Genomic DNA, 23,683 nt, shown 5'->3' with positions numbered 1-23,683 from the left:
AACACACATGGGCTCTCTCATCAGAATCCAGTGATAGCACACAAGGGTTTAAAGGGAGCCTCTATTATATTACAATGTCCTCTGTCTATTATTTCGTCCACATGTTAACTTCCACTGGTGGCGACCTGCCCAGTTTATGTAATCTATTGTCTGGTTTCCCTTTATTATCACTCGTGGCAAACTTTGATGCCGAGGGGATTTAATATGTTGTAATTTCTTTGTTGTATAGTCTAGGTTTATTCTTTGTCACGATGTTGTAATTTATTTGCTGTTTCTGCTGTCGTTGCTCCGAGGAAAGGTCATAATATTCGATCAGTACGCAATGAGCCAATAGGTTAGGTTTATAAAATAATAATTTCTGTACTAAAACTAGTCGGTCGCCAATCGCTAGTACGGGCCGAACCGTGGGCCTACAATCATCTTGGGCCATTAGTTTGGTCTAGTCTTAATCTGGCCCACTATTAGTTTTGGGCCTTTAAAAGGCCGAGTAAACCGCTTGCCTTAATTGGGCCAAAAAAATAAATAGGCTTTTAACAGATTGACATGTTTTTGGGCCTTGGCTGACCCAATTACAAGATGGGCGGGAAGCAGGCCGGATATATAACGGGCCTAAATTAGGCCCAACGCTCTCAAGGGCATTCAACGGGCCTATAGGTAGTTTGGGCTAGAATGTATCCACGAATACTACGGGCCGTTAAGAGGCCGAAAGTAACTACATACCATAATTAGGCCCAGGTGCAACTCGAGCCTTTAAATGGCCGAAAGTAAAACCGGGCCGAAAGAGGCCCATATATAGACAGGGCCGCTGACAGGCCGAAACTGGTATCAGGCTGAACTGTTAAACAGGCCATTAAGAGGCCGAAGAGCAAATCAGGCCGCCAATGGGCCCAATGGCACAGTAGCTGTTAAAAGGGTCATATCTATTATGGGCCGTAATTTGGCACAAGAAATAAAAGTCAGTTAACAGGTCGGATCAGGTGTGGACCATAATTTGGCCCAAACTATCGCAGGCTGTTAACGGGCCGGATCTGACATGGGCCGTAAACTGGGCCCAGAATATTGCCGTCATTTAACGGCCCATATCTGATGTGGGCTATAATTTGGTCCAAAAAATGTTAGGCTGTTAACAGGCCGGCCCATTAGATCTGACGAAATCTTGTGGGCCTGTTCCTAGGCCGGCTTTTAGACCTATATGGACCTCTATTGGGTCGTCCCACGTGTCAACGTTTCATTGACGATCCTTGTCAAATGAACGGTTGACATCTGTCCCAACGCTGAGCCGACACGTGGTTTGTCGGCGAATGAGAATTTTACACGTGGAAAATCGCCATTGGTCGAGGCTGTTAACGGGTTATCAGATCCAAACCGGAACCCGATAGCTTAACGGCGACCCATTATGGTGAATGCCACGTGTTGGTCACCCTTGACGAAAGCACTTCTATGACGCGCGATTTATCATCATGGAAGTGGACACTTCCGTGATGATAATTTTGGTAATGTCATGGAACACTTCTACGACAGCACAGGTATGACTATCTTGATTCTGTCATAAAATCTTCATGGATGTACATGCATGACAGAAAACGTGACCTACTGTGACAAACTTTTGATGACATGGCATGTTTATATAGTCAGTAGCTGCCTATACTATTGACCATGCTCTACATGGTGGAGCATTGGGAGATTCACCTATATACCATGGAGGTGGTCAGGAATCAGGGGACTCACGTCGGTCGTAGCGCCGCAGTTAAAATGATAATGGCAAGTCAAATCACAGGGGCCCACCTGTCCAGTAGTAACTCGCTATCAAATCACACAACCCTATGTTTGCAGCAGCCTACTCCCTCATCTTCCCGCCTCTCTGTCGAACCGACTAGGCGGAATTGGCCTGCCTACCGCATGGGAAAAGCCCCACCCTTGACTTTTAAATAAAATTTTGTATCCATGGATTGCTCCATGGAGCAAAGCCTCAAGAAAACGGCGGTACACATGTATACAGCACGCCCATCGCATTCGCATCGCACCCTAGACGATCGGTCGGTCTGGCATGCCGCTCTACGAATGGAATGCGCGTCATATCGCGTTTGCACACACATGTGGGACTGCAATTGATAACCGACCATAGGCGCACTCCCCGACCCCGCAAGTCGGCTGAGTATATTTTGTTTGCACACACATGTGGGACCGCAATTGAGAACCGACGATAGGCACACTCCCCGGCCCCGCAAGTCGGTTGAGTTCATAGAAGAGAGAGACTAGTGATAGTACTGGAGCAGTGTTATACAGATATCGGTGCCTAGACGATCCCTGCATGACACGGAAGATCAGTTCGTCCATGCATGTGACCAGACTCTAGCAGACGGCTGGATTGGCTATCATCTACATGTGTTGTACAGGGCTGTAGTTCTGATGAGAAATCTAAAAAAGGTTCCTTGTCATCTCGCAATATTAGGTGTCATGTGCTTCGGATCACTGCGAGGGTTAAACAGCGACAACTGAGTTCCTCCAAGGCACTGGTCATTGGGGGCACATGCACGAAGACTACACGGCTGCTATCTAGGTCAAGCCGACTATGTTAATTAGGACATCTATCGATGGACCCCTTTTCTACAACTTTATCTTTAATTTGAGCTTTGATCCTCATCTAGTTTGTCCGTCGGGATTCATGCTGTCTCCTTGGGGCGGTGAGGTTATGGTTTCTTGTCATGTGCCATTTTTCGTGTTATATGTTAATCCGGTGCTTCAGATCAAAAGGACGACAACTACGCCTCTGGGGCACGTGCATGAAGACTTCTCGACAGTCATTGACGAGGTCAAGCCGGCTCTGGTAGATAAAAGAAAACTACTCCACTATATAGGCAGGAGCCTCCGCCCTTGCTTGCTAGTGTTGCTCTCTTCACACCATCTCATCCTTTCTAGATCTAAACACGACAGCGGTGGCCACACACTCTCTCTCTCTCTGCGCACCGGTGGTCACAGATCCAGCCGGATCCTCTCCGTCGGGGAGGGTGAGAAGGTGCAATGTTCACGCGGTCGTCCTCGGCGACGGCTCTTACCCACTGCCGGTGCGTCCCGATCAGCGTGCCTTGCCGTTCTCTCCCACGCCTCGCCGGCTAGGGAGGGCCTCCGACCCCTTCTTCCTCGCTGTCGTAGTGTGGGCAGATCCGGCCTCCCGCCGCCCACCTAGCGACATCCCCGCGACCCTGGGGTATAACTTCCTTCGAAACCGGCCTTTCTGTACTTCCCCAGCTCCTGACGTCCCTGCATTTGTATCTTTTACTATTTCTCAGGCCCCCTCGTATATAGGATGGATCGGCTGTTCAAAAGCTACCTAAATTTTTACTGTTAAGAGGTAAACTAGTTCCTGCACTCGAATCTAGTACTCCTACTACTTGGTTCAAACAGGGAAGAAAGGGGTGGGGTGGGGGAAGATTTGTTACTTGAATCTAGGACTTGGTCGAAAGAGGAAATAATGGGGGCGAAAAGTAGCAGAGTCTGGATATCCAACTGGTCCATTGGTCTAATAGGGAAATAAAGGGAAATGCAGTACAAACTCAATATAAACAGATCTATTGGTTGAAAAACGAAAGAAAGTGGGGACTGGGGGACAAGTCAACAGAGTATGTCCAGCAGTAGATTTGCTAGCCTCACACAGTATAAGGTGGCTATACCGAACAAAAATGGGACCAACCCAGATATCCCGTTCTGATGTTTGTTGCCCTGAGCCCCTCTTATGTAATGCCACTAGTAAAATGTAGCAGTCACACTGTTAAAAGTAAGGACACGTTAAACCAATGTTGTTTTCAATGTAATGCATCCAGTAATATGAATCAATGGCACTGTTTTTCATGTCCTGCTAAACTTCCCATTAAGATAAGTTGCTTCTTTTCATTAGAAATGCAACTGTCCTGGTCCGCCTACTCTCCCATGCCCAAATACCAACTCTTTAGCAGTTGTTAATGTAATGTTGCTGGTAAAATGAAGCAATGGCACCATTAAAGTAATGTCGTATTTAACGGTTGTCATAGTTAATCCTAATGCCCACACTAATATCTAGCAATGTTGCTGCTTTAGAAATTGCTACTGTCCTTGTAGGATTGCCATTCAGATAAGGAACATGCTTCTTTTCATTTGATGTATGTTTCATCACTTGTTAGTCACCCTCCCACCTTTTTGTGCAAACAGAAATATACATTTCATGCTTGATCTTAGTTGAACTGCACAAATGATATCCAAATTATAGTTGAACATTCCACGAGCTTCACAACAAACCTTGATGTTGCTCAGTTTTATTGCAACTAATGATGAAGAAGCTGCTAGCTCATGGGACATTGCTTCATTTTAGGTGAACTGCACAAAAAGGTCCCGTGAATTGAATCATCCATGTTGGTGACTGGTGTCATCCCTTCTACGATGGCGTTGACTGCATATATGGTTCCCATCACGAGGTATGTTCCTTTTTGGTCCGACCGTTTGCCAAAGATCATGCATGTTGAGTCAACTCTTGTGCTACTATTGTGGCACTGCCATGATAAAGCAGTAATGTTATTATTTTGCACCTTAATCTAGTGGCACTATTAATTTGAGGCAATGTTTTGGCACCGCTAGTGCCACCGATTTTTTTTATATATCGAAAGAGGGGGTTTCCTCTGATTTCATTAAAGAAACCCAACCATAGAGAACCATTATCTGACAACATCATAGTGTAAACGTGCAGTTATGCAGCTACTACTAGAATGGACTAAGTACTAGCAGGAGACAAGTTCGCCACATAAGCTAGGCAGGTAGGGGGACGCAGCACCAGCTCGACCATGTTTGGATTTCAACCCAAATGCTACCACAGAAACATCAGGGGGGAGATAGGGACTGAAAGAGCCAGCTTCAGCATCCCAGTCTAAGCACCCCCGGCCTCCATCCTTGCGATGCACACTACACCTCGCTTGCCACCTGCTCGGCCCTAGTGCCACTGATAAAATGAAGTAATAATACAGTTAAAATAGAGTGAGTGTCCTCTTTATCATTTCATTTCCAATGTAGATAAAGAAAGTGCTTCTCTTTATTAGTATATGTTTCATCAACTAGTCCCATTGTTAATGTTTAAGCGTTTCCGCAAACTGGGGTGCTTAATTTTAGTTGATCTGCACAAAAATAGAGATTGGAATGTCTCAAGGCCCCTCCTTGTACTACCGTTGTACACTGATGTTCATCACTGGCAGAAGGTGTATCGGGGAGAATTGGGTCGATTTCTAGTATGAGGCCTACCGTACGAGGCGTCGCAGGGCCCATCCCGCCCTTGCAGCATGGCATACTATGATACTATCACAATATTTTCTTCTATTTATTAGTGTATGTTTCATCAACTAGTGCCACTATAATGTAATCACGCTTTTTCATTATCTGTGCAAACAGGGTTATTCAGCTGCATTTTGGTGGAACTGCACAAATGTACGGATGGAACCGGCATATATGCAGAGTGCGAGGTGTGGCAAGTAAAAATTACTGACACCAACCATGCTCCATGCAAGCATTGGCATCCACCACCACCAGTGCGATGTGTGGCGCTCTCTGTGGACGGATCTTTCTCGGCAGCAAATCCTCTCACCAAATACTAGTAGCTTATATTGGCAGCTTTCTAGGGAGTACTCTTTTCTGAAAGAAGCACCAATCTATTTTTATTTATTTGTACACTATGTCACAACTTTGTTTTTGGTCCAGAGCTATTTTAGGGTGATTGGCGTAGTACTCAGAGACTGATTGTAAGCATGATTTTCAATAGCCGTCACACTAATTGTAAGCATGAGCAGATGGAAGATTAGGTTAGTGCGAAGCTTACCTTAAACCCTACCACCACCGTTGAAACGAAGCGAGCATCGAGGGAACCATGGAGAACGGCGAGGAAGCGACGTTGCACGATCTGGCCTCCTCTTGCGGTGGGAGAACGAATACTCCTATGGCTTCGGTTGGCTCTGCACCCTCACGAATGGCACACCGTACTCGATCGATTTGTTATCCTCTGGATGCTCGACCTTTGACCTGTACGCCCACCACCTCCGCCTGACTTTTGCCTCGAGGGGGTGCTTTTGCAATGGAGAAGAGGGAGAGGTGAGACGGTGGTCCTGCAATGGAGAAGAGGGAGAGGCGAGACAGTGGTTTTGCAATGGAGAAGATGGAGAGGAGAGGGGGTGGTTTTGCAATGGAGAAGATGGAGAGGAGAGGGGTGGTTTTGCAATGGAGAAGAGGGAGATCCGAGACGGTGGTTTTGGAATGGAGATGATGGAGAGGAGAGGAGGTGGTTTTGCAATGGAGAAGAGGGAGAGGAGCGTGTGGCAGCGATTTAGGATTGGGCGAGAGGGCCGGCGCGCTGTGACTGGATCAAAATCATAATCAATTTACCCTTCAATTAAGAAAGCGATCCCACATTAACTTGTCTCCCTTTTATTCTGGGTCATAATTGACCATGATTTTCACAAATAAAATATATGTTATACGTTGCAAAAATAATATAATTTGGAAGTACATTCAAATACGAACCAAACGATACAATTTTTGGTGACATGCATTCACATTTTTCTTGTCAAATACAGTACATGGTCAAACTTTAACCCAAAATACGCAAAACAAAAAATTCTTCCAAGACCATCGCGCTCCTCTCCTCTTAACCACCGCCGCTCCTCTCCTCTTCCAATCTAAATCCAGTGCTACTCCTCTCCTCTTCCATTTCAAAACCACCACCCCTCCTCTCCTGTTCCAATCTAAAACCAGCGCCGCTCCTCTCCCATTCTAATCCAAAACCAGCGCCGCTCCTCTCCTCTTCCATTCAAAAACCACCGCCGGCGAGTGAAGGAGCTGTGGAGAAGTAGATCGATGGAGGAGTACAATCGTTACGTAAGGATCGCAGACGGCGACCCTGTGAAGCTAGCTAGGATGTTGGAGATACAGTCTTCGTTTGACAACACAGACCAAGTAGCGGCTACGGCGACATCCATGGCCAAATATCTGCAACAGAGTGAAAATACGGTGATACTCTCAAAGGGAGTCGCGCGGGAGTACATAGCGCTGCTCCTCTGGGCCATGGAGCAAACAGATTCACTAAATCCGATCGTGAGGCAGCAATGGTGGGAGTATCGATCCCAGATGGAGCATCCACCAGAGATTGAAGGATCGGTCATCTACTGGGTGCCGTTTCTGAGGGTGCCATGCCAGAGCGAGCCGGTGGAGTCTTCGTCGACCGAACGCAACTGCAAGAGGAGAAAAGCAGTTGGCCTGACGACGCTTCCCCGCCATCCTCTCCCTCGCCGTTCACATCGTCTCACGGGGCAGCTATCTGCCGCCGAGGAATAGGAGGGGACTGCCCCCCCAACCCAATAGTCGGGCAGGTTGTGAATTGTCAGGAGGAGCTTAGGGTTGTTAGTATTTGTAGGTTGTGAATTGTGTTTTTTGTTGTGTATTTTGAGAGTACTTGCAGATATGAATGTCCTTTGAATTTCATATTTGCGGTATTGAGCATATGAAGTATTTTATGAATTCTAGAGATCTATTTTTATCACTTAAAAAATGTAGTTTCATATAAAAGTGCAGACAATGTGATTCTCAGAGAAGAAACTGCAAGTTTCAGTTTCAGATACGAAACTGCAGGTTTCAGTTTCAGATAAGAAACTGCAAGTTTCAGAGGCAGAGCATTTATATTAACACGCCCTTTTCAAACAGGGATAACATCATGTTGGAAGTTTTATTCATGGTCGAAAATAATACTACCAGCCAGTTAACATCATGTTGATCAACATTCATGCATAGCACATCTTCATATGATGCACAGTCAAAAAGATATGCTATTTTTCAAAATGCCCACACAATATCAAGCGTGCGAAAAACAGAGAAAACGAGGGACGAAGTTTTGGCAAGTGTTGTACGCGGTGTGCATAGATGACAATGGGGACCCACATGTCAATAATGGCAGAGGCAAAAAAATTGGAGATATTTTCACTGCATCAGGTGGAATCGAACCCGGGCGAAACAGCGCTCGGGTAATGTCACTTGGCCACTGGGCTAGTTCAGTAGTTTTGGTAGAAATAAGGCACTGCATCTAGTATGCCTTCGCCAGCTCCGGTGGTTCGTTCTCATCCTCCGCCTTTGTTCGCTCGCCGCGGCGCCACTGTCTGCCGTTGTGAACATGCTGAAAAAATGAGAGGAATCTGGAGAGGACTGTACGTGGAGAGGCAGATAGTTGGGACCCACCAGCTCTATGGCCGTAAGCAAGCAAGTGCCTCATTGAAAAAATACTTCCTCCTAATGCTATATTGTCGTTGGGGCCCATGGGTTTGTCAACATAGTTACATTTTTTTTGGTGCTTCAACGTAGTTACTAAAGGAGATAAATATACAACGAAGCCGGGGAGCTGGCAGGTATCATTTATTATCAGTGGGCCAGCAAGTATCAGCAGGGTTGTGGCCTGCCCCATCTAGCCTTTCTTTTTTAACATGCGCAGCCCACGACATGCCGGTTTGTATTTTCTTAAGGGCCGTCATGTATCGACCGGCCTATGGACCTCCCATCCTAGGTTTTATTTTTCCTGAAACATCCGCAGCCCAACTTATGTATTTTTTTTAAGAAAACGCAGAGGTCTGTTCCATTTTTCTATATAAGAATAGGAACGCCAGGTCCAACTTATGTTTCCCTTCTAACAATATTGTATATATTCATATTATTTTATATGTTATTATATATTATTGTTATTGTCATCATATATTTAACAGATACTTACATATATAAGAAAACAATAGCCCATGTCTTATTAACTTATAAAAATAATTTTTTAATAATAAAATCCTGGATTTTTTTACATTAAGGCAATGAAAATCCTGGTGATTGTGTACAAAAGCTTGGTAAGATTTAAGGACCAGTGTAATAATAAATCACTTATTATTTAAATATATTTATAACAAAATGCTCAGCCCATGTTTATTTTTTGATAACATTCCTGCGCCCAACCCAACATTATAATTAGAACCAGCCCAGCAAAATCGTTTATTTCGAGAAGTGCAAATGGGCTGTAATTTTTTAGGAAGAAAGGGCCGCATGGACGCTACATTATTTGTTTAGCCAGCACAGCAAATTTGTGTATTTTGAGAAAGTGAAAATGGTCTGTAGTTTTAAAAAAATGAGCCGCATGGACGCTACATTATTTGTTCACTCAGCTTAGCAATGGACTGTAAATCTAAAAAAAAGATCAAATGGATTGTAAATTCTGAAAAATGGGTTGAATATGTGCCACATTTTTGAAGGCTTAAATGTGGGCCAATAGGTCGAGGCCAACGCAAGTCTTTGTCAACTTAGTCAACAAATGATATTGACATCGATAGCCGTTGGATTTACATCCAACGACCGGCATCCATATTCAATCTCTCGTCTTCTTCCTCCAGCGCCGCCAGGACCACCTGCTCCCGCCTCCTGCTGCTAGCAGCTCTGCTTAGCATGCTTCGCTGTGAGGCGCTACCCCACCGCCGGCCAGGCCATCCCACCCTCCACACCTCTTGTTCTTCTCCACCGACTGCCGAACCACGCCGCACCAGAACCAGTTAACCCTTGTACACCTCTCTGTCTGTGACTCCACTCTCGCGTCTTCCCATCTTTGGCTCGTTCCTATCCGGGGCCTCGCCGTCGTCCACCACCTTGGATGCGCTCGGCGCGGCATGGTCAAAACACACAAAAAAATACTCCCCCTGCTAGCTGGGAGCCACCAAAGTGGGACACTGACTTGTGGGCCTACTAAGTTGACGCGGACGGAGGGCTTTGTCAACTTAGTCAATATAACGATTCTAGCTCTAGTGACCGTACGATGTCCATCCAACGGCCGTAGTGCTTCTTCAACCTCTGGTCTTCTTGCTCCAGCCGCCCAAACCAGCACCGGTCGTGCTGCCTGCTCCTGCCTCCCGTGGTCGGCTCTGCCGCCGCCGAGGCCTCACCGCCCCCTACTACTCCCACCGCTGGCCAGGCCATCCTTCTACTCAACCACACCCCTGTTATTCTGCGGCGATGGCAGCCTCACACAGCAGCCGAACCAGTCAACCCTCGTACTCCTCTCCGCGTGGGCATCCACTGTCGCGTCTTCCCCGGCTCCATGTCGTCCCCTTCCTAGGCCTCTCCTTCGTCCATCGCCTTGGTGCTCTTGGCGCGGCATGGTCAATGTGGTCAAGGAACGACTTTCATCGAAAGAATACTGTACGTGGAGAGGCTGACAGCTGGGTCCACGGACACAGCAAGGAAGTGCAACATTATTACGTGCAAAATAATGATTTCTTCACCTAACACCAGGGACCCACCGGACGGGCCACCGTATTTTCATGAAAAAAATGTTTCCCCCCTGACTGCTGGGACCCACCAGCTACATCTTCACACGCAAGGAAGTGCGTCCATATTAGGGCAAAAAAATGATTTCCCCCCTGACAGCTGGGACCTGCCAGCAATAAATTCGCACACAAGGAAGTGCCTCCTTATCCTCCCTGACAGTCGGGACCCACCTGGTTGAAGCGTATGTAGCGTTGTCATTCTTGTCGCGAACGTGTACGTACATATTGGTCGATTAGTTTGTCTGCAGGCTGCAGTGATGAACCGTGACCGAGTAAGGAAGGGCACGTGTCGTAGTAGAGGTGCGGGCGTAGCATGTCACGCAGTCCCGTCAATATCGTGTACACGTACGTAAAGCCAGGGTGCAAGAAAGTAAATACGGCCACGTACGTACAAACGAGTGTGGTCTCGAACGCCTACTCGCGCATACGAACGGCCAGGGCTTGTGTACATGGAGAGGCAGCGACAGCGTCCTGTTCATCGGCAGCCAACCGGCTGGGTTGGAATGGAGAAACTACGTCGTGTTAATCGGGAGGCAACGGAATGCACCGTGTTCATCGGGAGCCAACCGTCTTGGACGGAACAGCCGAAACGAGGCCTGGCGTACCGCAGAACGGAGGAAACGGCCTTGTGTTCGACCGCCTACGATCCAAACAGGATCCTATTCATCGGGAGGGGTGTGGCATATCGCAAAACGGAGGAAAAGGACTTCTCTTCGACCTCTTACGGTTGAAACGGGGTCCTGTTTATCGGGAGGGGTGTGGCGTACCGCAAGACAGAGGAAACAGGCTTCTCTGCGACCTCCTACAGTCGAAACGGGGGTCCTGTTCATCGGGAGGGGTGTGGCGTACCGCAAAACGGGACTCCACGGGCTATTGTTCATTCATCATCTACTGCCTCGCTCCAGCCTCCACGGGCTACTGTTCATCCACCGTCGACCTCCTACAGCCTCCACCTGCGACTGTTCATCCACGGCGTCTCCCTCCTGCCTCCACCAGCTACTGTTCATCCACGGGCTCCTGTTGATCCAGCCTCCACCACTCCTCCACCGGCTACTGTTCAACCAGCCTTCTCCATGGGGTCCTGTTCAACCACCCATCCATGGGCTACTGTTCATCCAGCCCTCCATCGGCTACTGTTCAACCAGCCCTCCACGGGGTCCTGTTCATCCACCCCCAACCGGCTCGATCGGGGTCCTGTTCATCCAGCGGCAACGACCTCTACTAACACGGGGTCCTGTTCATCCAACCCCCAACAATGCTCACTGGTCATCAAGAGGCAGCAGGTTCGATCGGCTTTATTTAGCCGTAGTAGCCAATGAATCGCTCGACCGGGTTCAGTTAACACCTAGATCGATCGATCGCTCGGGTTCAGTAACGCGTGGTCTGCAGTACAATCGCTCAGGTTCATTAGAGCCCAACGCCTCACACCCACACGCGTATGTGTACGAGAGAAACGCGCATCGCTCGGCCTCGTCCACCCACCGTAACCAAGAACTCCCCGGTATTTTCCTCGCCCTCGCTTCTACCATGGTTTTTTCCGTCATGGACGGCCCAAAGAATGTCATGCAGCTGCGTCTCCGGCCCGCCCAGGATGAAAAGCCCATTTTCTGTCATGATTTTTTTGTCATAGAAGTAGGAGCCCACCACATCTATGATGATACCGGGTTTTGTCACAATTATCGTCATAGAAGTGTCATAAGCATGACAGGAAAAAAATTCGTTCTGCCCGAAATGTCACGGATGTGTCTTTTTTGTAGTGGTGCTTTTTGACGGGCAGACCAACAACAGGGTTTTCGCCGGCTAGATAATTCTCACAGAAGGAGATGCACTCTTGGGTCAGATAGCCCTACACGATGCTTCCATCCAGATGGGACATGTTACGAATGAATCCTTTGATGACCCCATTCATTCTCTCGAACGACATCGTGCTGTGAAGGAATGATGGCTCGAGGTCGATGATGTCGTCCACAATGTGGACACACAGATGCATCATGACGTCAAAGAACGCGGGCCGGATGTAAATCTCAAGCTCATTTAGTATGACAACGATGTCTTCCTGTAGCCTTCGGAGCTGCTTCACACTGGTCGATTTTTGAGATATAACATCAAAAAAGTTGCAGAGACTAGTAAGCGTCTCACGGACGTGCTCGTCCATTATACCTTTAAGGGCAACCGGAAGGATCTGCGTCATCATCACGTGACAATCATGAGACTTCATCCCGCTGAGCCTTTTCTTCTTGCTGTCTAGAAATCTGCTTATCTTCCCACAGTAACAGGAAACTAACTTTGATTCCGGTAAGGCACTTGAAGAGTTGATCGATCTCCTCCGGATTTAGGGTGAAGCAAGAAGGGGGCAATAATTATCTTCCTTCTTGTTGACTTTTTTGCCCCTGTCCCCCACCTCCATCTCTGTCTCCGTCTCCTCCGACTTTTTATGGGGCGGCATGTGGAGATCAACCCTGATATTCAAATCTACCAAGTCTATTCTTGCCTTCGGCCCATCCTTGGTCTTATCCGGCATGTTCATCAGTGTTGCAAGCAAGCTCTCAAGGACATTCTTCGTGATATGCATTTGATCAAGGCAATGAGGCATGTCTAGTTTGGGCCAGTACTCCAAGTCCCAGAAAACAGACCTCGTCATCCATACCTTCAGTAGCGGCTCCGGCAGATTTTTCGTCGTCTTTCCTGGCGCGGGGCACTGTTCCTAGTTTTTCAATAGCTCATCGATTTTGGAGCCGCTCCGCTTATGTGGAGGTCCTCGATGCTCAGCCTCACCATTGAATAGATCTCCACGGTTTCTCCACAGGTCATCCTTCTCGAGCCATCTTCAATGCCCCATGTACACAATTTTCCCAGACCCGCCATCTTTTGTGGATGTTAGCTACTGAGACGTCATATCATCCATGCACCGTGTGCATCCGCAATATCCGTGGCACACCTGGCCTGTGACATATCGATAACCGAGATAGTCGTGCACCATCGTGATCAGCGCGGCTCTCATATAGAAATACTCGCCTTTGCTGGCGTCCCATGTCCTTGCTAGTGTTTTCCATAACATGCCTAACTCCTCTTGAAGTAGCTCCAGATATAAATTAATATTATTTCCCGGTTGTTTCGGCCCTTGAATCAGCATGCTCATGTGTATGTACTTTGACTTCATGCAAAACCAAGGGAGGTTGGACATCCATACAAACACGGGCCATGTGCTATGGTGGGTGTTTTGGTTGCCAAACGGATTCATGCCATTGGTACTCGCACCAAGCACGATGTTCCTTGCATCCTCCATGAAATATCTATGTTCCACGTTGGATGCTCGCCACTGGCTAGCATCCATGAGGTGTCTCGGCTTCGGATCATCTCCGTCGTCGGGCTTCACCCTCTTCGCGTGCCAGCGCATGGGCTTTGCTTCCTTAGGATCTAAAAAATAACGCTGCAAACGGTGAGTGATTGGTAAGTACCATACAACTATTCTTGCGAAGCAGTTCTCGAACATGAGGGTCCTGCACAATTGAACTTAGTCGCGCCGAAGACTGCTGCATATTCGCCTCTTCTCCACCGTGTACGGCCTCTTCTCCGCTGCCATGTCCTGCGCCCTCTTCCCCACCATGTCCGGCCTCTTCTCCGCCGCCATGTCCTGCGCCCTCGTCTCCGGGTCCATCATCGTCGATCATCTCTTTGTCTTGCCCCATGTCGTTATTGCCTGCCATGTGGACATCCTGATCATCATCTTTAGTTATCCACTGAGTATAGCCATCCATGAAACCATGCATGAGCAGGTGCGCCTTCAAACTGCCATGGTCAAAGGGGTCCAAGATGACGATTAGTTTGCATTTTCTACACGGACAAATAATCCCAGTTCGGTTATTTGAATACATGTCTTGCACCGCGGATCGTAACCATCTTTCCACCACCCTTCCACTGATCTTCATGATTAATTACCTGCGCAGTATAATAAGCAAAATAATAATTATCATGCATGCATATATATATGGCTATATCAAAGTGATACAAAAATTCGGCATGACCTTCCCTAAAAATAAGACATATAGAGTTTGCCCGAAATTCATCGAAACAGAAACAAATCGACACTTCGGCAAAAAATAAGCAACCCATGTCACCCACGATCCGACAAATACACATAGGCGACAACTCATGCCACACGCACATTCTCACCATCATATCGCAAACACAAATGTTTTCGTTCTTGCAAAGCACAACTTTTTACTCACCTATCGTCCCGAGAGAGGGATCGAGCACACAAGTACGATAGATGGTCATTGTCGCTATCTAGCTAGCTAGGGATCGAAAGTAGTGGAAGGAGGGAGCAAAAGCTAGCTAGCCAGCCTGGTAGATCTAGTTGGAGGGAGATGTTCTACCTAACTAGTGGAGAGGGAGGGAAAGCTAGCTAGTGAGACAAAGGCATGAATCGGGAAAGAGAGAAGGAGGGAGAGACAAATAAATTCAAGTGAGGAAGAGAAGAAGACATTAATGCAGCTCGTTAGTGAAGGAGATGGTGGATGGGGCATTAATGGGGAGAGAAGAGAGGTAGGAGAAGGAATAAGTAAGTGAGGGAGGTAGAGGAGTGAGAGGGGAAAGGGGAGGGGCAGGGGAGGGTGGGAGAAAAATGTGGCTGCTACGTGTAGAAGTAGAACTGTTAGCGCACCGGCGCTACTCCTAAGATCTGTAGCAATAGCGCGTGTCGGTGGCCCAGCGCTACCGCTAATCTGGGCCCACCTTCTGGCCCCGTGCACAGATAGCGGTAGCAGTGGGTCACCGACAAGCGCTACTGCTATGGATCTTAGTAGCAGCGCTAGTTTCGGCCCACCGCTACTACTAAGGGTAGCCCCGATCGGTGGTGGTGGGAGCACTTAGCAGTAGCACTGGCTGGCCACCCCGCACTACTGCTAGTTCATAGCCTGTAGTGCTCTTCTCTGCCCCGCGCTATGATAACCCACAAGTATAGGGGATCGCAACAGCTTTCGAGGGTAGAGTATTCAACCCAAATTTATTGATTCGACACAAGGGGAGCCAAAGAATATTCTCAAGTATTAGCAGCTGAGTTGTCAATTCAACCACACCTGAAGGACTTAATATCTGCAGCAAAGTGTTTAGTAGCAAAGTAGTATGGAAGTAACGGTAACGGTGGTAAAAGTAACGGTAGCAGTTTTGTAGCAATTGTAACAGTGGCAATGGAAAAGTAACGAAGCAAAGATAAATATGAAATGAACTCGTAGGCAATGGATCAATGATGGATAATTATGTTAGATGGCATTCATCATGCAACAGTTATAACATAGGGTGACACTGAACTAGCTCCAATTCATCAATATAATGTAGCCATGTATTCCGTGTATAGTCATAAGTGCTTATGGAAAAGAACTTGCATGACATCTTTTGTCCTACCCTCCCGTGGAAGCGGAGTCCTAATGGAAACTAAGGGATATTAAGGCCTCTTTTTAATAGAGAACCAGACCAAAGCATTAGCACTTAATGAATACATGAACTCCTCAAACTACGGTCATCACCGGGAAGTGTCCCGACTATTGTCACTCCGGGGTTGCCGGATCATAACACATAGTAGGTGACTATAACTTGCAAGATAGGATTAAGAACACAAATATATTCATGAAAACATAACAGGTTCAGATCTGAAATCATGGCACTCGGGCCCTAGTGACAAGCATTAAGCATAGCAAAGTCATAGCAACATCAATCTCAGAACATAGTGGATACTAGGGATCAAACCCTAACAAAACTAACTCGATTACATGATAAATCTCATCCAACCCATCACCGTCTAGCAAGCCTACGATGGAATTACTCACGCACGGCGGTGAGCATCATGAAATTTGTGATGGAGGATGGTTGATGATGACGACAGTGATGATTTCCCCTCTCCTGAGCCCAAAACGGACTCCAGATCTGCCCTCCCGAGGAAGAACAGGAGGTGGCGGCGGCTCCGTATCGTAAAACGCGACGGATCCTTCTCTCTACTTTTTTTCTCCCTGAACGTGAATATATGGAGTTGGAGTTCAGGTCGGTGGAGCTTCGTGGAACCCACAAGCCAGGGGGCACGCCCAGGGGGTAGGGCGCGCCCCGAACCCTTGTGGACAGGTGGTGGGTTGATACGTCTCCAACGTATCTATAATTTTTTATTGTTCCATGCTGTTATATTATCATCTTGGATGTTTTGTAATCATTTTATAGTCATTTTATATCATTTTTTGGTACTAACCTATTGACATAGTGCCAAGTGTCAGTTGCTGTTTTATGCGTGTTTTTACATCGCATGAAATCAATATCAGACGGAGTCCAAATGCAACGAAACTCCACGGAGATTTTTTATGGACCAGAAGACACGTAATGGGCCCTGGCTGCACCTAGGGAGTGCTCCGAGGAGAGCACCTGGCGCACCCTGGTGGGTTGTGCCCACCTTGGGTGCCCCCCGGACCGCCTCTTTGCTCTATAAATACCCCAATATTCCCAAAACCCCCGGGGAGTCAACGAAATATTCATCCAGCCGCTGCAGAGTCCAGAATCACCAGATCCAATCTAGACACCATCTTGGATGTGGTTCACCACCTCCATTGGTGCCTCTCCGATGATGCGTGAGTAGTTCTTTGTAGACCTTCGGGTCCGTAGTTAGTAGCTAGATGGCTTCCTCTCTCTCGCTGAATCCTCAAAACATTGGTCTCTGGGAGATACATATGATGTAACTCTTTTGCGGTGTGTTTGTTGGGATCAATGAACTTTGAGTTTATGACCAGATCTATCTTTTTATATCCATGAAAGTTATTTGAGTTTCTTTGATCTCTTATATGCATTATATCCTATAGCCTCGTATTTCTTCTCCGATATTTGGGTTTTGTTTGGCCAACTTGATCTATTTATCTTGCAATGGGAAGAGGTGCTTTGTAGTGGGTTCGATCTTACGGTGCTTGATCCCAGTGACAGAAGGGGAACCGACACGTATGTACCATTGCTACTAAGGATAAAACGATGGGGTCTATCTCTACATAGACAGATCTTGTCTACATCATGTCATCGTTCTTATTGCATTACTCCGTTTCTCCATGAACTTAATGCACTAGATGCATGCTGGATAGCGGTCGATGTGTGGAGTAATAGTAGTAGATGCAGGCAGGAGTCGGTCTACTAATCTTGGACGTGATGCCTATGTAATGATCATTGCCTAGATATCGTCATGATTATTTGAAGTTCTATCAATTGCCCAACAGTAATTTTTTCACCCACCGTTTGCTATTTTTCTCGAGAAAAGCCACTAGTGAAACCTACGGCCCCCGGGTCTCTTTCTCATATATTTGCCTTCGCGATCTACTTTTCCTTTGCATTTATCTTCAGATCTATTAAACCAAAAATACCTTGCTGTGTTTTATTTCTATTTATTTTATTTTGTGTTCGATCTATCAATCTACTACAATTTTATCTCACATCCGTTTGCCTATCTTGAGGCGCCGTACCCGGAAGGGATTGACAACCCCTTTAACACATCGGGTTGCGAGGATTGTTTATCTGTGTGCAGGGGCTGTTTACGTTGTGTTGCCTGGTTCTCCTACTAGTTCAATAACCTTGGTTTCATATCTGAGCGAAATACCTACCGCTGTTGTGCTGCATCATCCCTTCCTCTTTGGGGAAATACCGACGTAACTTCAAGCGACATCAAAAGGAATTTCTGGCGCCGTTGCCGGGGAGGATCTTCAACATATACCAGGTTCCTAATCACAAATCTCATCTCCTCACAATTTACATTATTTGCCATTTGCCTCTCGTTTTCCTCTCCCCCACTTCACAAAAATTTGCCGTTTTATTGGCACCTCTTTTTTCCGTTCGCTGTTTTCTCGTTAGATCTATTCTTTGCTTGAAATCATGAGTGATTTCAGTATGGCACCAACAGATGATGGCCTAACTCCTAATATAGGAAGTACGGGCAATCTGGACGCTAAAACTTTTATCTTGGGGCAAGGGAATGTTATGGGAAAAGAACGTATCCAAGAATTTTTGAATTGTGTGGGAAATTTGAGTCTTGATGATGCTCCTATACTTAAAACTACTAGATCTTATTCGGATGCTATTTCAGCACTAGTTCTGAAACTTGAAAGTAAATTTATTCGTACCCACCCTACTTTGCAAAGATTTTTTTTGAACTTCCCGTTATAAAGAATCCTGGGGCTAAAAAGTTGGCCGCTCTCGTTCTTATGAATGACTTTGACTACATAATACGGGAAGCTAGGGAAATCTTTGATTTTTATGGTATGAATCGTGAAAAACCGGTGATAGATGAAATTCTTTACAATGGTGACTATGCTTTAAGACATTTGCTTGGGGATAATAAAATCTTTGATGAAAATCTTAAAAGGAAGTCCCCGTTTTAGATATAATCCAACAAGTTTTTAATAATGTTAATCAACATCACTCTTGGATTGTTGCGGGAAACCAAAGGGGGTATGATGAAAACCAACTTAGGAATGCTAAGGTTTCGATGGATAATATGTTTTATGTTGTGTTTACAGAACCCCATGATGAAAATGTCTCTAAGAAAATGAAGAACAAGGATGACAAAACTTAGATCCTTGCTATATGCCTAGCTAAGGGCGTAAAACTATAGCGCTTGTTGGGAGGAAACCCAATGAATAAAATTTATTTTTGCTTTTTGCTTTCTGTTCTTGAGTGTTTGCACAATTATGCTACTATTATGATTGTGTTTTTTGTGTTTTAATTAGTGTTTGTGCCAAGTAGAACCGATAGGATCTTCTTGGGTGATAGTTGTTTGATCCTGCTGAAAAAACAAAAACTTTTGCGCTCACAAAAACAATTCTTAATTTTTACCAGAGCGTGATAAAATGCCAATTCCTTTTTGAAGAAGATTAATATACAAATTAACCAGGTCATCCTAGTTTTTCAGAATTTTTGGAGTTCCAGAAGTATTCGAACAAATCAGATTGCTACAGACTGTTCTGTTTTGACAGATTCTGTTTTCTTTGCGTTGTGTGCTTATTTTGATGGCTCTATGGTTTTGTTTGATGAGTTTTTCCCATAGAAAAGTTAGAATACAGTAGATATAATGCAAAAACAAAATATGAATTGGTTTGGTACAGTACTTATAGTAGTGTTTTATTTTTCCTACACTAACGGATCTCACAGATGTTTTGTTGAGTTTTGTGTGATTGAAGTTTTCGCGTTTTGGGTTATCTTACGATGGATGAAGGAATAAGGAGTAGAAGAACCTAAGATTGGGGATGCCCCGGCATCCCAAGCTATTATCCAAAAATGAGCAACCAACTAAGCTTGCGGATGCCCCCGAGTGGCATCCCCTCTTTCTTCTAACGACCATCGGTATTTTACTTGAAGCTATATTTTAATTCGTCACATATTGTGTGTTTTCTTGGAGTCTCTTGTATGATATGATCCTTTGCTTGTTTTATTTTGTGTTTTAAGTCTTTATCCCTTGCTGGACACACCTATTTTGGAGAGCCAAAATTATGTCATGACTTGTTAGAATTGCTCTCTATGCTTCACTTAAAATTTTATGAGCTATGGACTTGCTCTAGTGCTTCACTTATATCTTTTTGAGCACGGTGTGCTTAGTATTTTTGAAGAAATGCTCTCTTGCTTCACTTAGATTTATTTGAGAGTTAGTAAAATTTTCAAGAATTTCTCTCTTGCTTCACTTAAATTAATTTGAGAGAAAGAAAAAATTATGCTCATGATCTTCACTTATATTTGTTTGAGCTTATGAAAGGAAACACATGAGAGTTAGTTCCAAAGTGATAGATATCCAAGAAGGATATAATAAAAACTTTCATGAAGATAAAAATAAACTTGATTCTTAGTAATAGTTTTGAGATATGATGATGTGATATGTGAGTTATGTTGATGAGTAATTATGCTTTAGTAAAATATTGGTGTTAAGGTATGTGATTCCCTATGCAAGCACGAAAGTCAATAGTCATGCAATGAAATTATACCCTACTTGTGGTGCATTACTCGGTGTTAATTATGCTTAATGATCGCTTATGAGATTATCCGTTTCTTGGTTGGTCGCTTCTCAATCTTTTGCTAGCCTTCATTTTGCACTAAGTATGATCTCTACTTGTGCATCCAAAACCTTTAAACCAGTTTTGCCACATGAGTCCACTATATCTACATATATGCGGTATTCTTTTGCCGTTCTAATTAAAACTTCGATTTTGTGTGTTTGTTTCGCTCGCAAAATGGTGTGGGGTGGCTAATATTTTCCATGCTAGATGTGTTATTCTCATGATGAGTGTTTATTCACTTGTCATTGCACGAGAGTAAGGCAAAGGTATTAGGGATGCCCAGTCCCGAAATGAAAAATGAATTTACTTTATGTTGTCAAATAATAAATTCCTTGGAAAGTGCTGGTATGGAAGGAACCCGTGGATACGGCTAGCCATGGAAAGTGAAAGTATGGTTGAAAAAGGAATAAACTTTATTTTCTATTTGGGAACCACCTATGATATATCTAGCATGGAAAGTGTTGGGAACTTTAAGTCGTTTTCGTTGGTGGGATGGATACACCTCCCAAAATGTTTTTATCTCTAATTTTTCGCTTTGAGCTCTGGCACCTCTACAAATCCCTACTTCCCTCTGCGAAGGGCCTTTCTTTTACTTTATGCAGTTTCTATTTCGAATTTGAGTCTCCATCTTCTCTTACAAAAGCACCAACTAGGAGGCAATATGATCGTACTTGAGTATTGGGTGTAGCTAATATGCTAGTGTGTTTCATGAATGGATCAATGATTGAGCATGATGGGCTAGGGATAACTTATTTTAGCGTTGATATTTTCAAAGACATGGTTGCTTGTTGATATGCTTGAGTATTTAAATTCTCATGTCAAAACTAGACTATTGCTTTGAATCACATAAAAGTCCAAATGTCCATGGTATAAAGAAAAGAATATGATATGACATGTTAGGCAGCATTCCACATCAAAAATTCTGTTTTTATCACTTACCTAGTCGAGGACGAGTGGGAGTTAAGCTTGGGGTGCTGATACGTCTCCGACGTATCTATAATTTTTTATTGTTCCATGCTGTTATATTATCAATCTTGGATGTTTTATAATCATTTTATAGTCATTTTATAGTCATTTTATATCATTTTTTGGTACTAACCTATTGACATAGTGCCAACTGCCAGTTGTTGTTTTCTGCATGTTTTTTACATTGCAGGAAATCAATATCAAACGGAGTCCAAATGCAACGAAACTCCACGGAGATTTTTTATGGACCAGAAGACACGTAATGGGCCCTGGCTGTGCCTGGGGGTGCTCCGAGGAGAGCACAGCCCACCAGGGCGCGCCAGGAGGCCCAGGCGCGCCCTCGTGGGTTGTGCCTACCTCGGGTGCCCCCCGGACCGCCTCTTTGCTCTATTAATACCCCAATATTTCCAAAACCCTTAAAGAGTCGACGAAATATTCATCCAGCTGCCGCAGAGTCCAGAACCACCAGATCCAATCTAGACACCATCTCGGATGGGGTTCACCACCTTCATTGGTGCCTCTCCGATGATGCGTGAGTAGTTCTTTGTAGACCTTCAGGTCCGTAGTTAGTAGCTAGATGGCTTCCTCTCTCTCGCTGAATTCTCAATACAATGGTCTCTTGGAGATCCATATGATATAACTCTTTTGCGGTGTGTTTGTTGGGATCGATGAACTTTGAGTTTATGATCAGATCTATCTTTTTATATCCATGAAAGTTATTTGAGTTTCTTTGATCTCTTATATGCATGATCTCTTATAGCCTCGTATTTCTTCTTCGATATTTGGGTTTTGTTTGGCCAACTTGATCTATTTATCTTGCATGGGAAGAGGTGCTTTGTAGTGGGTTCGATCTTACGGTGCTTGATCCCAGTGACAGAAGGGGAACCGACACGTATGTATCGTTGCTACTAAGGATAAAACGATGGGGTCTATCTCTACGTAGATAGATCTTGTCTACATCATGTCATTGTTCTTATTGCATTACTCCGTTTCTCCATGAACTTAATACACTAGATGCATGCTGGATAGCGGTCGATGTGTGGAGTAATAGTAGAAGATGCAGGCAGGAGTCGGTCTAATAGTCTTGGACATGATGCCTATGTAATGATCATTGATTTGATATCGTCATGATTATTTGAAGTTCTATCAATTTCCCAACAGTAATTTGTTCACCCACCGTTTGCTATTTTTCTAGAGAGAGGCCACTAGTGAAACCTACGGCCCCGGGTCTCTTCCTAATATATTTGCCTTTGCGATCTACTTTTCCTTTGCATTTATTTTCAGATCTATTAAACCAAAAATACAAAAATACCTTGCTGCGTTTTATTTCTATTTATTTTATTTGGCGTTCGATCTATCAATCTACTACAATTTTATCCCACGTCCGTTTGCCTATCTTGAGGCATCGTACCCGGAAAGGATTGACAACCCCTTTAACACGTCGGGTTGCGAGGATTTGTTATCTGTGTGCAGGGGCTGTTTATGTTGTGTTGCTTGGTTATCCTACTGGTTCGATAACCTTGGTTTCATATCTGAGGGAAATACCTACCGCCGCTGTGCTGCATCATCCCTTCCTCTTTGGGGAAATACCGACGTAGCTTCAAGCGACATCATGGGTCCCCCTCGGTTGATTGTTTCGCCAATATTTTTTATTGTTGGAAATATGCCCTAGAGGCAATAATAAATTGGTTATTATTATATTTCCTTGTTCACGATAATCGTTTATTATCCATGCTAGAATTGTATTGATAGGAAACTCAGATACATGTGTGGATACATAGACAACACCATGTCCCTGGTAAGCCTCTCGTTGACTAGCTCGTTGATCAATGGATGGTTACGGTTTCCTGACCATCGACATTGGACGTTGATAACGGGATCACATCATTAGGAGAATGATATGATGGACAAGACCCAATCCTAAGCCTAGCACAAGATCGTGTAGTTCGTTTGCTCAGAGCTTTTTTAATGTCAAGTATCATTTCCTTAGACCATGAGATTGTGCAACTCCCGGATACCGTAGGAATGCTTTGGGTGTACGAAACGTCACAACGTAACTGGGTGGCTATAAAGGTGCACTACAGGTATCTCCGAAAGTCTCTGTTGGGCTGGCACGAATCGAGACTGGGATTTGTCACTCCGTGTAAACGGAGAGGTATCTCTGGGCCCACTCGGTAGGACATCATCATAATGTGCACAATGTGACCAAGGAGTTGATCACGGGATGATGTGAGTTACGGAACGAGTAAAGAGACTTGCCGGTAACGAGATTGAACAAGGTATAGGGATACCGACGATCGAATCTCGGGCAAG

This window comes from Aegilops tauschii, chromosome 5 (genome assembly GCF_002575655.3).
Source record: "Aegilops tauschii subsp. strangulata cultivar AL8/78 chromosome 5, Aet v6.0, whole genome shotgun sequence".
In the NCBI taxonomy this organism is placed as follows: domain Eukaryota; kingdom Viridiplantae; phylum Streptophyta; class Magnoliopsida; order Poales; family Poaceae; genus Aegilops; species Aegilops tauschii.
This window is presented reverse-complemented; position numbering follows the sequence as displayed.